The sequence below is a fragment of the Blennius ocellaris genome (genome assembly GCF_963422515.1).
Source record: "Blennius ocellaris genome assembly, chromosome: 15".
Taxonomy (NCBI): Eukaryota; Metazoa; Chordata; class Actinopteri; order Blenniiformes; family Blenniidae; genus Blennius; species Blennius ocellaris.
The window spans coordinates 25,753,201-25,770,912 of NC_137664.1; positions in this window are offsets into that span (position 1 = coordinate 25,753,201).

Consider the following 17,712-nt stretch of genomic DNA (forward strand, 5'->3'; position numbering starts at 1 on the left):
TAAGTAATAAACAATCAAACACGGAGATCTAATCTATTAAACAGCAAACACTATGTACAAAGAAAGAGGGTGTGTGTGAGTGTGTGAGTGTGTGGAAGCCTGAGTGGGGATGTAATGACCACGAACGTCCACCAGGTGGCGGCAGGCGTTGGAGGGTCAGTGTGTGAGTGTAATGACCTCGAACATCCACCAGGTGGCGGTGGACCTTGGAGGGTCAAGTGTGTGTGGGTGTAATGACCTCGAACGGACACTAGATGGCGGCAGGCGTCTGGTTCGAGGCAGTAACCGGAACGACCACTAGGGGCGCGGCGGCGCACGGAGGGAGAATGCAATGACTCGACTTGTCCACCGAGTGGCGGTCTTTCAAGAGATTGCAATCACCCACGCGGCCACCAGAGGCGCTCGGCGCACTCTTTCTGGACAGCGTGACGTCACTGTGCTTGTGCACGGCTCGTGAGCCTGCTTGGAGCGCGCCTGGGGGCTCGTGGACGAGTTTTCCCAGGGACAGTGAACTACACACGGTCACAGAAGCGCATGGAGAGCAGCTGTGGCTGTGCGATTGTTAGTGAGGGGGGAGCGGAGAGAAAGGAGAAGAAGGAGAGGAAGAAAGGAGGACAGATTTGTCCAACTGCACAGTCCCGCCGTGTGTGTAGCTGTGCAGCTTTCCACCAGTCCACTTATAGTCCAGATATGGGAATATGCGGGATCTAGACAGAGAGAGAGAGAGAGAGAGAGCTGCACAGTGCGGGAGGTTCGGGTGGATGTAAATCCGACGCGCAGACACAGATTGGTTGGAAACAGGGATCGGCGTCCCTGACTTCAACACAATAATAAACACACAGCAATATTACAGTCAGGTTATTCTCATTGCCTGCCCAGACTCTAAGCCTTACTCAGTTTGATGAGGGTGAACGTGCTGCGGCGGGGAAAGTCCGTTGATTTCCCGGCTGCAGGCTGGTTTCTCTGGCGTCCCAGGTAAACAAGCTAAAACTGGTCTGTGGACAGGAAAAAGTCCACAGGATGGTCCGAGGAGGATCAAGCGCTTCTTTTGAGGAGGGGGAGAAGAAGCGGCTTCAGGTCTGCATGCGGGGAGTGTGCGCTGCCACTGCACACTCGGACTCCGGTGAAGAAAAAAAAAGGAAAAACGAAAAACGAAAGTAATTCCAGGGTGGTTCTCGGCTCGTCCGGCCAGGTGTGGAACTCCGGCCCGGTCAGCATTAACACATGCAGTACTTTCTCTCCGTGCGAAGAGGTGCGTCCGGCTTGGAGCACATTCGACTTGGAAGAGAAAGAAATCACCCCCGCGGGGTTTTTTATACCTCTTGTTGTGGTTTCGGGTTTCCGGTGGGCTCTGGGTCATGTGGACCAATCCTGAAGGAGGGCCCGCCCCAGACATTCCAGCTGGTGAGGGAGCTCTCAGGCTCCCCATTGCACCTTGGAGGGGGGGGGGTCCGGGGGGGGGGGGGGGGTGATCACATGACCAATGGCAAACTTTTCCCATTCTGACCATGTGGTCTCTTTGTTCTCAAAACGTGGTCCCCCCTCCCCCCTTCCATGAGGTTGAGTGGCCCCAACATCTACATTTCAGGTCAGTGTGAGTGGGTGTAATGACCGGTGGCACCCCAAGGCGTTCCCAGGACAGCCGAGAGACATAGTCCCTCCAGCGTGTCCTAGGTCTGCCCTGAGACCTCCTCGTGGAGGGACATGCCCGGAACACCTCCCTGGGGAGGTGTCCGGGGGGCGTCCCAAACAGATGCCCAAGCCACCTCAGCTGGCTCCTCTGGATGTGGAGGAGCAGCGGCTCTACTCCGAGCTCCTCCCTGGTGACTGTGCTCTTCACCCTCTCTCTCTCTCTCTCTCTCTCTCTCTCTCTCTCTCTCTATATATATATATATATATATATATATATATATATATATAATATACAGTGGTCCCTAACTATAACACGGTTCACCTTCCTGTGACCTTGCTGTTTCGTGGATTTTTTGTGTGCAATTTTGCATACTTTTTTTTTTAAGGCATATGAACGCCATAGTGTTCTGTGTCCTGATTGGCTAAGGCAGTGTTTTCCAACCTTTTTTGAGCCAAGACACACTTTTTTTCTTTGGAAGAATCTGGAGGCACCCCACCACCAAAAAATGTTAAAATGTGAAACTCTGTAGCCTCTATTAACAATATAAAGTCATTCTCATCAAAGTTTTATCACCAGGAATCAAATACAGAAAAAAGTATTTCCCAATTTCTTTTTTTAATTTTTACTCACTGAGTGTGAAACCTGGACCTGATGGATGAAGAGCTGAGATCCTGGCAGGAATAGAAGACAGACAAACATGAACATGTCTAGTTAGTAGTTTGAATCCTCCCTTTTCAAAAACTTCTCCATCACTGTCACTGATACAGTACTTTGATACAAGAGGGGAGCAGCCGCAGGTGGTGGTGATTGACGTCTTTCAGTTTCGATTTCACTGGCAAAGGTCTGTGCTGCCATCTATTGGCGAAGAGTATTTATACATGATTACTCTGCAACGCACTACTCTCACAGCCAACAACGGCTGTAAGAGCAAATGATTTTTAGAAAGAATGTGAAATTGGATAATTTCCCACGGCACACCTGACGAGATCTCTGGAACACCAGTGTGCTGCGGCGCAGTGGTTGAAAAACACTGGGCTGAGGGACTGTAGACCCTTAACAATCAATCTCCGTGCCGCGGCTCATGTACTCGAATGCATTCAACTTGCATATAATATACATATTGCATATACGTACATCAATGTCTGATCGATAGCAGTGTGACTCTGAAGTGCTGTTTGCAAGTGTTGGGCCTGGAATCCATGCTCTTCTTCAAGCAGCTTCTCCCCAAAGAGAACAGGTTGCAAGAACAATGGGAAGGTACTTAAACAGCATGGGGGAGCACAGGGCCACAAGCCTATCATTGGTAGAACCCGAGCCGGTGGAATCCGAAATGCAAACTTGGCCAAACTGCCTCCCAACCAACTGCCCCCCACTTCTCACCCCGGATTCCAAGGGACTCGCACCACCGGGAAGACCAAGAGAGCACAAAGCGGATCATAGAAGCAAACCAAGGTGCAGCCCACTGGCAAGCAGAACACGCCGTTGGACTACCCTTTTTCTCTTTCCCTTTTTCTTCTTTTCTCACTATGTTACAGAAGTGTGTTTAGAAGTGTCTCTCTCCTGCTCCGAGTGGCCAAATGTCGCATTACAGTTCCAGTCCCCACAAGTTGGAATGTGTATGGTCATTCATAAATTGTTCAGGCAAAATGTGGTATTACAGTTGATGAATAGTTAATGGTCATACATTTTATTTTAATATAAAGGCAAGTGACTATTAATTATATTTTAATTAACAAATTGTTTGTTTCTTTCAGAGAAATGTATTCTTTCCTTACTTTATTTAAATAGTGTAATTTTTGTAGCTTTTTGTGAGATATAGTAATTACATTTTTAATAAATTTGAAAATAACTCTTACTCATGGATTTTTTTTCTCTTTTTAATCAGGTTAACGTTTATGGTAACATGTTTACATGGATTTTAATCAAGCAAATATTACCGGAAAGGTGTTACCAAAGCAGTATACTAATGCATTAGAGTAATTAGTCATTATTTACTGTAGTTGCGTTAGTTTTGTAAATCCCAAAACTGGCTACGTGCGACATGCTTAAGTTTCAGGGCTCAAACACTAGTGATGCTATATGTTAAAATGTTTCATATGTCACAGATCTGTGATGCTACATGCTCAAATGTTTCGTGTCTCACACACTAGCAATGCTGTTTGCTCAAATGTTTCAGGGCTCACACACCAGTGATGCTATATGCCAAAGAGTTTCGAGGCTCACACACTTGCGGGGCTATAAGCTCAAATGTTTCATGGCTTACACATGAGCGATGCTATATGCTAAAATGGTTCAGGTCTAATACGCTAGCAATGCTATTTGCTAAAAACTTTTCATAGCTCACACACCTGCGATGCTACATGCTAAAGAGTTTCGAGGCTTACACACTAGCGAAGCTATATGCTAAAATGTATCAGGGCTCACACACCAGCGATGCTATATACTATAAATGTTTCATAGCTCACACACCTGCGATGCTATATGCTAAAGAGTGTCTGGGCTCACACACTAGCGATGCTATATGTTAAAACGTTTCATAACTCACAAACCTGCGATGCTACATGCTAAAATGTTTCATAGCTCAGACACCTGTGATGCTACACAAGAGATGTCAGTGGGGAAATCCAAGATGGCGGTGTTGCGGATGCCGCCATACTCATTTACAGGTCGCCACCATCTTGAAATCATGTGAGGCATAAGCGTGACCGGAAATGACGCAAAATGACGCACAGGAAGTGACGTTCACATAAGCGACATGCAGGAAGGTACGTAGACGACATGAACACTTGGGAAGTGGCATAGCGGGACCCACTCGCCGGATATGACACCTAGTCACACACCACTCCTCCTCAACGACACAGTGGTTGAGGTCGTCAGCAGCACCAAGTTCCTGGGGGTGCACATCACATCACATCACATCACATCACATCACATCACATCACATCACATCACATCACATCACATCACATCACATCACATCACATCACATCACATCACATCACATCACATCACATCACATCACAGATGACCTCAGCTGGACACTTCACACCACGTCCCTGGTGAAGAAAGCCCAGCAGCGCCTGCACTTGTACCCCTCCCCCCTCCCATCCTCTCCACCTTCTACAGAGGAACCATGGAGAGCCTGCTGACCGTCGGCATCTCCATCTGGTCCCCATCTAGTTCCCAAACTGCAAGGCCTCAGACTGGAAGTGTCTGCAGCGTGTGGTGAGGACAGGGAGAAGATCATTGGGACCCCACTACCACCCATCAAGGACATTGCAGACACAGGCTGCCTCACCAGAGCTCAGCGGATCCTTTCTGACCACCCCCACCCATCATGGACCGTTCACCCTCCTGGCCTCCGCTGCAGAACAAACAGCCTGAAGAACAGCTTCTTTCCCGGCCATCAGACTTCTAAATGCCAAATAACATTATAACATCATACTGTGCAATATCACACTGTGCAATTATTCAATTTTAATCTATCCATTTCTCATCCTGCTCGTTTATTTATCGTTCATATGCACCTTATTTTAATTGTTTGACTGTTTGCACTACTTTTTAAATATATTTAAATACGTTTTTTATTAATGCCTTTTTTACCGGTTGCTAAGCAACGACATTTCGTTGCCAGTTCCTCACTGTGTGATGTACTGGGCAATGACAATAAAGACAGTCCAAGTCCAAAAAGAAGCCATTCGCTGAAAAGACACACATTTATCGTTTCTTTTTTCCAGCCTTTCGTATCTCAAGAGTGGAGGATTGTCTTCTCATAAGGTAAAGATTTGCCTTGTTGTCTATATAGAAATGATCATCCTGCTCTAATAAGAAGCAGTAGTTTATCAGTGTTAATGAGAGGAGGAGGAGTTTTGTGGTTAAGTTAAGAGCAATGAAAGTTGAAGTTGCTCTTTCTATCCTCGTTCCTTGTTTTGGTGTATTAAGTGTCATTTCTTGCCTTGTGAAAACTTTCTCCAGTAATCTTTGGTGTGTTAAGGATTAAGAATGTGCCGACACTGAACTGCACCAGTAATCATATCATACTGTATTCATCCTCGGTCACTAAAATGTGACTAATAATTAATTTATTATAATCAGGCATCTTTATAGGAAGCATCTATCTGGGATGAAACTTTTTATCAGCACATTCACATGAGAAGATTATTAGAGGTTATAAGAGAAATTTTAAATCAAATGTATAACATAATGCAATGAATCATTTAGATGTTTGTCAATAAAGTTAAATGTTTATGTCTGTGCCACACATATAGAGAACTGAAATTGCATTTCTCTTCACATCTGCATTTAAAAAATAATTTCACACACTAAAAGGCTATGAATATAATAAGTTAAGAGAAGTATAAAAAGATAAATAATGCAAACACTGCAGTTAAATCAACACAGTAAAGTGAATAGAAAGTTATAACAAATATAAATGATGATGATTGAATTGTGCTTTTTTCAGAGGAAATCTTAATAATAATCAAAAATAATGTGAATACATCTCTTGTTTTGCAGGATTTTTTAATCCAGACACAGAAATGCTGGAATGGATGCAGTGCAAACTTTGCAAAGGCTGCTGCATGTTGGTTGTGCCTGAAAATCCCACAAACATCTGGACGAGTCATCCAGCTGTGGATGTACGACCACCAATGAGAGCACAAGGTACTACAACAATAGTTTGTACAGTTATTCAATAGATGTGTGTAATATAGCAGAAATGACTGAACCACTTGGTGAGATATTTATTTTACACTCTGTGTTGATGTTGTGTCTTTATATGAGGTCACTACTTTCATAAAGGTTTAATCATCAACAGTAGTTTGATGTCTTTATATGAGGTCACTACTTTCATAAAGGTTTAATCATCAACAGTAGTTTGATGTCTTTATATGAGGTCACTACTTTCATAAAGGTTTAATCATCAACAGTAGTTTGATGTGTCTTTATATGAGGTCACTACTTTCATAAAGGTTTAATCATCAACAGGAGTTTGATGTCTTTATATGAGGTCACTACTTTCATAAAGGTTTAATCATCAACAGTAGTTTGATGTCTTTATATGAGGTCACTACTTTCATAAAGGTTTAATCATCAACAGTAGTTTGATGTCTTTATATGAGATCACTACTTTCATAAAAGGTTAATCATCAACAGTAGTTTGATGTCTTTATATGAGATCACTACTTTCATAAAGGTTTAATCATCAACAGTAGTTTGATGTCTTTATATGAGGTCACTACTTTCATAAAGGTTTAATCATCAACAGTAGTTTGATGTCTTTATATGAGGTCACTACTTTCATAAAGGTTTAATCATCAACAGTAGTTTGATGTCTTTATATGAGATCACTACTTTCATAAAGGTTTAATCATCAACAGTAGTTTGATGTCTTTATATGAGGTCACTACTTTCATAAAGGTTTAATCATCAACAGTAGTTTGATGTCTTTATATGAGGTCACTACTTTCATAAAGGTTTAATCATCAACAGTAGTTTGATGTCTTTATATGAGGTCACTACTTTCATAAAGGTTTAATCATCAACAGTAGTTTGATGTGTCTTTATATGAGATCACTACTTTCATAAAGGTTTAATCATCAACAGTAGTTTGATGTCTTTATATGAGGTCACTACTTTCATAAAGGTTTAATCATCAACAGTAGTTTGATGTCTTTATATGAGGTCACTACTTTCATAAAGGTTTAATCATCAACAGGAGTTTGATGTCTTTATATGAGGTCACTACTTTCATAAAGGTTTAATCATCAACAGTAGTTTGATGTGTCTTTATATGAGGTCACTACTTTCATAAAGGTTTAATCATCAACAGTAGTTTGATGTCTTTATATGAGATCACTACTTTCATAAAGGTTTAATCATCAACAGTAGTTTGATGTCTTTATATGAGGTCACTACTTTCATAAAGGTTTAATCATCAACAGTAGTTTGATGTCTTTATATGAGGTCACTACTTTCATAAAGGTTTAATCATCAACAGTAGTTTGATGTCTTTATATGAGATCACTACTTTCATAAAGGTTTAATCATCAACAGTAGTTTGATGTCTTTATATGAGGTCACTACTTTCATAAAGGTTTAATCATCAACAGTAGTTTGATGTCTTTATATGAGGTCACTACTTTCATAAAGGTTTAATCATCAACAGTAGTTTGATGTCTTTATATGAGGTCACTACTTTCATAAAGGTTTAATCATCAACAGTAGTTTGATGTCTTTATATGAGGTCACTACTTTCATAAAGGTTTAATCATCAACAGTAGTTTGATGTGTCTTTATATGAGATCACTACTTTCATAAAGGTTTAATCATCAACAGTAGTTTGATGTCTTTATATGAGGTCACTACTTTCATAAAGGTTTAATCATCAACAGTAGTTTGATGTCTTTATATGAGGTCACTACTTTCATAAAGGTTTAATCATCAACAGTAGTTTGATGTCTTTATATGAGGTCACTACTTTCATAAAGGTTTAATCATCAACAGTAGTTTGATGTCTTTATATGAGTCACTACTTTCATAAAGGTTTAATCATCAACAGTAGTTTGATGTCTTTATATGAGATCACTACTTTCATAAAGGTTTAATCATCAACAGAAGTTTGATGTGTCTTTATATGAGATCACTTCTTTCATAAAGGTTTAATCATCAACAGTAGTTTGATGTCTTTATATGAGGTCACTACTTTCATTAAGGTTTAATCATCAACAGTAGTTTGATGTGTCTTTATATGAGATCACTACTTTCATAAAGGTTTAATCATCAACAGTAGTTTGATGTCTTTATATGAGGTCACTACTTTAATAAAGGTTTAATCATCAACAGTAGTTTGATGTCTTTATATGAGGTCACTAATTTCATAAAGGTTTAATCATCAACAGTAGTTTGATGTGTCTTTATATGAGATCACTACTTTCATAAAGGTTTAATCATCAACAGTAGTTTGATGTCTTTATATGAGGTCACTACTTTAATAAAGGTTTAATCATCAACAGTAGTTTGATGTCTTTATATGAGGTCACTACTTTCATAAAGGTTTAATCATCAACAGTAGTTTGATGTCTTTATATGAGGTCACTACTTTAATAAAGGTTTAATCATCAACAGTAGTTTGATGTCTTTATATGAGGTCACTACTTTCATAAAGGTTTAATCATCAACAGTAGTTTGATGTCTTTATATGAGGTCACTACTTTCATAAAGGTTTAATCATCAACAGTAGTTTGATGTGTCTTTATATGAGGTCACTACTTTCATAAAGGTTTAATCATCAACAGTAGTTTGATGTCTTTATATGAGATCACTACTTTCATAAAGGTTTAATCATCAACAGTAGTTTGATGTCTTTATATGAGGTCACTACTTTCATAAAGGTTTAATCATCAACAGTAGTTTGATGTCTTTATATGAGGTCACTACTTTCATAAAGGTTTAATCATCAACAGTAGTTTGATGTCTTTATATGAGGTCACTACTTTCATAAAGGTTTAATCATCAACAGTAGTTTGATGTCTTTATATGAGATCACTACTTTCATAAAGGTTTAATCATCAACAGTAGTTTGATGTCTTTATATGAGGTCACTACTTTCATAAAGGTTTAATCATCAAAGGGAGTTTGATGATCACATTGTTAAAGTAAAATATCAACTGATTCTGCATCTTGTCTACAGTTGGTGATTAATATTGTTTAAATCACAGAAACAATGATTCCAGACAGTTTTGACTTTAATCAAAGTGGAACTTTTCTTGTCATTGGTTTCCACAAGGTGTTTTTCTCTGCAGGATCATTGAGGCTGTTGAAGGAGGAGGAAGATCCTCACTGTGTTTTCCAGAGAGCAGATCAAGGTGAGTGAAACAAACTGTGCTGTCAGTGGTTCTAATATCTGTTCTCTCTTCTCTCTTTGATCTTTGGCTTCAGAGCTTCATGATGACCTCATGGACTGGAGGGTCGTTCAGACAGAATGAACCTCTGGAAGATGTCGTCTGCATCACCTGCCCTCCAGCAGCTCGTCATCATGAAGACGTTGTTTCAGTGACCAGCAGGTCACAAAACATCTCTTCATCAAGTTTGAGAGTTTTTACGTTACATAAGCTGGATTTGTTAACTTTTATTCCTCTGTATTGTACCAGATGTTGGAGCTACTGGAAGAGATGGAGGAGGTCACAGGAACCAAGAAGACCAGAGACTCATCGTTATGTTTTTGATGTTCCAGAAGTAAGACGATCAATCAATGGAGGACATCATAGAAGTAGTGGTCAATATTTAATGTCTTTTGAAACCATCTACATGCAGCTTGTCAGTGTTTTTCAGATCATCATCAACTTCCTGATGGGCTCAGGTCACACAAGGCTGGAGGCCGAGTGGAGAACGTTCTAGCTCTCTCACTGGAGAACCAACCTAACGTTCTAGCTCTCTCACTGGAAAACCAACCTCCATGATGAACCAGAGTCTGAATGCATCTGGTGATGGTGTAGTAATCTGATTACTTCCTGTTTTCACCTGGTGATGGTGTTGTAATCTGATTACTTCCTGTTTCCCCCTGGTGATGGTGTAGTAATCTAATTACTTCCTGTTTTCCCTGTTGATGGTGTAGTAATCTCATTACTTCCTGTTTTCACCTGGTGATGGTGTAGTAATCTGATTACTTCCTGTTTTCACCTGGTGATGGTGTAGTAATCTCATTACTTCCTGTTTTCACCTGGTGATGGTGTAGTAATCTGATTACTTCCGGTTTTCATCTGGTGATGGTGTAGTAATCTGATTACTTCCTGTTTTCACCTGGTGATGGTGTAGTAATCTTATAACTTCCTGTTTTCACCTGGTGATGGTGTTGTAATCTGATTACTTCCTGTTTCCCCCTGGTGATGGTGTAGTAATCTAATTACTTCCTGTTTTCACCTGTTGATGGTGTAGTAATCTCATTACTTCCTGTTTTCACCTGGTGATGGTGTAGTAATCTGATTACTTCCTGTTTTCACCTGGTGATGGTGTAGTAATCTCATTACTTCCTGTTTTCACCTGGTGATGGTGTAGTAATCTGATTACTTCCGGTTTTCACCTGGTGATGGTGTAGTAATCTGATTACTTCCTGTTTTCACCTGGTGATGGTGTAGTAATCTTATAACTTCCTGTTTTCACCTGGTGATGGTGTAGTAATCTGATTACTTCCTGTTTTCACCTGGTGATGGTGTAGTAATCTGATTACTTCCTGTTTTCACCTGGTGATGGTGTGGTAATCTGATTACTTCCTGTTTTCACCTGGTGATGGTGTAGTAATCTGATTACTTCCTGTTTTCACCTGGTGATGGTGTAGTAATCTGATTACTTGCTGTTTTCACCTGGTGATGGTGTAGTAATCTCATTACTTCCTGTTTTCACCTGGTGATGGTGTAGTAATCTGATTACTTCCGGTTTTCATCTGGTGATGGTGTTGTAATCTGATTACTTCCGGTTTTCACGTGGTGATGGTGTAGTAATCTGATTACTTCCTGTTTTCACCTGGTGATGGTGTAGTAATCTGATTACTTCCTGTTTTCACCTGGTGATGGTGTAGTAATCTGATTACTTCCTGTTTTCACCTGGTGATGGTGTGGTAATCTGATTACTTCCTGTTTTCACCTGGTGATGGTGTAGTAATCTGATTACTTCCTGTTTTCACCTGGTGATGGTGTAGTAATCTGATTACTTGCTGTTTTCACCTGGTGATGGTGTAGTAATCTGATTACTTCCTGTTTTCACCTGGTGATGGTGTGGTAATCTGATTACTTCCTGTTTTCACCTGGTGATGGTGTAGTAATCTGATTACTTGCTGTTTTCACCTGATAGTAGAGTGTAGCTGCACTGCTGCTGCTCATTACCGTCTCATCTATTGGAATCTTTACATTGACATTTGGTTCTCAAAGTGCTGGTTTACTGGAGGTTCCTAGGTTTTCTAAAAGTAGAATGGAGCATTCAGAGTGGATCTCTCTCCTATCTATCTATCTGTCTGTCCTCTCCTCTGTCCTCTCTTCTGTCCTCTCTTCTGTCCTCTCACCCCAACTGCTCAGCAGAAAAGACGCCACCTCTGACTCTGGTTTCTCCAAAGGTTTCTTCCTGTTAGATCAGTGGTTCTCAATTATTTTCTGTCACGCCCCCCCTAGAGGACAGAATTTTTTTCAGCCCCCCCCGAATTGTACTACCATTGAGAACTTGATAATATTTATTTATTTATCTGTATAAACCACTGTATGAGTTGCTGGCACCAGCATTCTGCATACAATCGCCTGATTATCAAAATAAATCTGCTATGGTGTGAGGGTTTTTGCACCTTGCGATGTGGTGGACAACTTTGTAAGAGGCTAACAGGCTTTTTTGTTTACTGATGCCGCGCTGACACAATGACCGGCTTGTTGGCCATACTCATGGAGTTTACCATGAAACAACTCCAGTGGCTTACTGACATAACGGGTGTATGGTCTCCAGGTGTATGGTGTATGGTCTCCAGGTGTATGGTGTATGGTCTCCAGGTGTATGGTCTCCAGGTGTATGGTGTATGGTCTCCAGGTGTATGGTCTCCAGGTGTATGGTGTATGGTCTACAGGTGTATGGTGTATGGTCTCCAGGTGTATGGTCTCCAGGTGTATGGTGTCTGGTCTCCAGGTGTATGGTGTATGGTCTCCAGGTGTATGGTCTCCAGGTGTATGGTGTATGGTCTCCAGGTGTATGGTGTTTCCTGGTTTCCGACGTGTTCACGGTAAACCCAAGGGCTATGTAGCATCGTCATATCTCCTGCTCTTACTAGCTTTATGTTTACTCTCACCTGTTTTCTTTTCCTCTGGCGCCTCATCCTTTTTTCTTTTCACTCCTGTCAGAAACTTCTCCACCTCTCCTCCTCCTCCGCCAGCTCTGTACACCGGTGTTCATGTGTAGTACTTCTTCTACTCTACTGGTTGAACAGGCAGCCTGTTGATTAGTGTGAGCACTGCTGCCACCTAGTGGCTGGAGGCCCTTTTTTAATCCTTCAAGCATGAATAAAAACACTAATACTGAAAGTCGCGCCCGCCTCGCGCCCCCCTGACACCCCACCATGCCCCCCCAGGGGGGCGCGCCCCACCATTTGAGAAGCACTGTGTTAGAGGGACTTTTCCTTTCCACACTGTCTCATATGAGTTTTCTCTATCAAAGTCACCTGTGCTTGTGTATAAAATAAAGAACAATGACATGATTCATGGATGTTTTATTCTTTTAAAGTTGTCAGAGGAACTTTTTAAATGTTTGTCATGGACATTTACTCCTTTCCTGCTGAAGTAACTACAGTTACTCTCCATTCTTGTAGTGAGTTTTGCTTAATGCACCACATTGTCACTGCATGAATGAAGTAGGCAGATCAGTTTAGTAGCTGAACTCTCCAGATGTGGTTCCAGCTGCAGTGTCTTGCTGAAATAAGTCCAGAGAGAGTTGGACAACTTGGTCAATCACGTACACAGCAAGTGTCTCCAGAATAAACCTTTGCTACGAGGCTCAGCAACAATCTGGGATACAAAATAAGAGGAGCAGTGATGTGAAATGTCAATGTACTGCAGTATTAAGAACAGAGAAGAGTAAATGTACTGCAGTATTTAGAACAGAGAAGAGTAAATGTACTGCAGTATTTAGAATAGAGAAGAGTAAATGTACTGCAGTATTTAGAACAGAGAAGAGTAAATGTACTGCAGTATTTAGAATAGAGAAGAGTAAATGTACTGCAGTATTTAGAACAGAGAAGAGTAAATGTACTGCAGTATTAAGAACAGAGAAGAGTAAATGTACTGCAGTATTTAGAACAGAGAAGAGTAAATGTACTGCAGTATTTAGAATAGAGAAGAGTAAATGTACTGCAGTATTTAGAACAGAGAAGAGTAAATGTACTGCAGTATTTAGAACAGAGAAGAGTAAATGTACTGCAGTATTTAGAATAGAGAAGAGTAAATGTACTGCAGTATTTAGAACAGAGAAGAGTAAATGTACTGCAGCATTAAGAACAGAGAAGAGTAAATGTACTGCAGTATTTAGAATAGAGAAGAGTAAATGTACTGCAGTATTTAGAACAGAGAAGAGTAAATGTACTGCAGTATTTAGAATAGAGAAGAGTAAATGTACTGCAGTATTTAGAACAGAGAAGAGTAAATGTACTGCAGTATTTAGAATAGAGAAGAGTAAATGTACTGCAGTATTTAGAACAGAGAAGAGTAAATGTACTGCAGTATTTAGAATAGAGAAGAGTAAATGTACTGCAGTATTTAGAACAGAGAAGAGTAAATGTACTGCAGTATTTAGAACAGAGAAGAGTAAATGTACTGCAGTATTTAGAACAGAGAAGAGTAAATGTACTGCAGTATTTAGAATAGAGAAGAGTAAATGTACTGCAGTATTTAGAACAGAGAAGAGTAAATGTACTGCAGTATTAAGAACAGAGAAGAGTAAATGTACTGCAGTATTTAGAATAGAGAAGAGTAAATGTACTGCAGTATTTAGAACAGAGAAGAGTAAATGTACTGCAGTATTTAGAACAGAGAAGAGTAAATGTACTGCAGTATTTAGAATAGAGAAGAGTAAATGTACTGCAGTATTTAGAATAGAGAAGAGTAAATGTACTGCAGTATTTAGAACAGAGAAGAGTAAATGTACTGCAGTATTAAGAACAGAGAAGAGTAAATGTACTGCAGTATTTAGAACAGAGAAGAGTAAATGTACTGCAGTATTTAGAATAGAGAAGAGTAAATGTACTGCAGTATTTAGAACAGAGAAGAGTAAATGTACTGCAGTATTTAGAATAGAGAAGAGTAAATGTACTGCAGTATTTAGAACAGAGAAGAGTAAATGTACTGCAGTATTAAGAACAGAGAAGAGTAAATGTACTGCAGTATTTAGAACAGAGAAGAGTAAATGTACTGCAGTATTTAGAATAGAGAAGAGTAAATGTACTGCAGTATTTAGAACAGAGAAGAGTAAATGTACTGCAGTATTTAGAATAGAGAAGAGTAAATGTACTGCAGTATTTAGAACAGAGAAGAGTAAATGTACTGCAGTATTAAGAACAGAGAAGAGTAAATGTACTGCAGTATTTAGAACAGAGAAGAGTAAATGTACTGCAGTATTTAGAATAGAGAAGAGTAAATGTACTGCAGTATTTAGAACAGAGAAGAGTAAATGTACTGCAGTATTTAGAATAGAGAAGAGTAAATGTACTGCAGTATTTAGAACAGAGAAGAGTAAATGTACTGCAGTATTTAGAACAGAGAAGAGTAAATGTACTGCAGTATTTAGAATAGAGAAGAGTAAATGTACTGCAGTATTTAGAACAGAGAAGAGTAAATGTACTGCAGTATTAAGAACAGAGAAGAGTAAATGTACTGCAGTATTTAGAACAGAGAAGAGTAAATGTACTGCAGTATTTAGAATAGAGAAGAGTAAATGTACTGCAGTATTTAGAACAGAGAAGAGTAAATGTACTGCAGTATTTAGAATAGAGAATAGTAAATGTACTGCAGTATTTAGAACAGAGAAGAGTAAATGTACTGCAGTATTTAGAACAGAGAAGAGTAAATGTACTGCAGTATTTAGAATAGAGAAGAGTAAATGTACTGCAGTATTTAGAACAGAGAAGAGTAAATGTACTGCAGTATTAAGAACAGAGAAGAGTAAATGTACTACAGTATTTAGAATAGAGAAGAGTAAATGTACTGCAGTATTTAGAACAGAGAAGAGTAAATGTACTGCAGTATTTAGAACAGAGAAGAGTAAATGTACTGCAGTATTTAGAATAGAGAAGAGTAAATGTACTGCAGTATTTAGAACAGAGAAGAGTAAATGTACTGCAGTATTTAGAACAGAGAAGAGTAAATGTACTGCAGTATTTAGAACAGAGAAGAGTAAATGTACTGCAGTATTTAGAACAGAGAAGAGTAAATGTACTGCAGTATTTAGAATAGAGAAGAGTAAATGTACTGCAGTATTTAGAACAGAGAAGAGTAAATGTACTGCAGTATTAAGAACAGAGAAGAGTAAATATACTGCAGTATTTAGAATAGAGAATAGTAAATGTACTGCAGTATTTAGAACAGAGAAGAGTAAATGTACTGCAGTATTTAGAACAGAGAAGAGTAAATGTACTGCAGTATTTAGAATAGAGAAGAGTAAATGTACTGCAGTATTTAGAACAGAGAAGAGTAAATGTACTGCAGTATTAAGAACAGAGAAGAGTAAATGTACTGCAGTATTTAGAATAGAGAAGAGTAAATGTACTGCAGTATGTACTGCAGTATTTAGAATAGAGAAGAGTAAATGTACTGCAGTATTTAGAACAGAGAAGAGTAAATGTACTGCAGTATTTAGAACAGAGAAGAGTAAATGTACTGCAGTATTTAGAATAGAGAAGAGTAAATGTACTGCAGTATTTAGAACAGAGAAGAGTAAATGTACTGCAGTATTTAGAATAGAGAAGAGTAAATGTACTGCAGTATTTAGAACAGAGAAGAGTAAATGTACTGCAGTATTTAGAATAGAGAAGAGTAAATGTACTGCAGTATTTAGAACAGAGAAGAGTAAATGTACTGCAGTATTTAGAACAGAGAAGAGTAAATGTACTGCAGTATTTAGAATAGAGAATAGTAAATGTACTGCAGTATTTAGAACAGAGAAGAGTAAATGTACTGCAGTATTTAGAATAGAGAAGAGTAAATGTACTGCAGTATTTAGAACAGAGAAGAGTAAATGTACTGCAGTATTAAGAACAGAGAAGAGTAAATGTACTGCAGTATTTAGAATAGAGAAGAGTAAATGTACTGCTGTATGTACTGCAGTATTTAGAATAGAGAAGAGTAAATGTACTGCAGTATTAAGAACAGAGAAGAGTAAATGTACTGCAGTATTTAGAATAGAGAAGAGTAAATGTACTGCAGTATTTAGAACAGAGAAGAGTAAATGTACTGCAGTATTTAGAATAGAGAAGAGTAAATGTACTGCAGTATTTAGAACAGAGAAGAGTAAATGTACTGCAGTATTTAGAACAGAGAAGAGTAAATGTACTGCAGTATTTAGAATAGAGAAGAGTAAATGTACTGCAGTATTTAGAACAGAGAAGAGTAAATGTACTGCAGTATTTAGAACAGAGAAGAGTAAATGTACTGCAGTATTTAGAATAGAGAATAGTAAATGTACTGCAGTATTTAGAACAGAGAAGAGTAAATGTACTGCAGTATTTAGAACAGAGAAGAGTAAATGTACTGCAGTATTTAGAATAGAGAAGAGTAAATGTACTGCAGTATTTAGAACAGAGAAGAGTAAATGTACTGCAGTATTAAGAACAGAGAAGAGTAAATGTACTGCAGTATTTAGAATAGAGAAGAGTAAATGTACTGCAGTATGTACTGCAGTATTTAGAATAGAGAAGAGTAAATGTACTGCAGTATTTAGAACAGAGAAGAGTAAATGTACTGCAGTATTTAGAATAGAGAAGAGTAAATGTACTGCAGTATTTAGAACAGAGAAGAGTAAATGTACTGCAGTATTTAGAATAGAGAAGAGTAAATGTACTGCTGTATTTAGAATAGAGAAGAGTAAATGTACTGCAGTATTTAGAACAGAGAAGAGTAAATGTACTGCAGTATTTAGAATAGAGAAGAGTAAATGTACTGCAGTATTTAGAATAGAGAAGAGTAAATGTACTGCAGTATTTAGAATAGAGAAGAGTAAATGTACTGCAGTATTTAGAACAGAGAAGAGTAAATGTACTGCAGTATTTAGAATAGAGAAGAGTAAATGTACTGCAGTATTTAGAACAGAGAAGAGTAAATGTACTGCAGTATTTAGAATAGAGAAGAGTAAATGTACTGCAGTATTTAGAATAGAGAAGAGTAAATGTACTGCAGTATTTAGAATAGAGAAGAGTAAATGTACTGCAGTATTTAGAACAGAGAAGAGTAAATGTACTGCAGTATTTAGAACAGAGAAGAAGGGTAGATGAGACACTATGTCGTCCTGAAGGGAAGGAAACGTGACAAATAGAATTAAAGCTGATTCAGAATGGCTGAAATAATTCT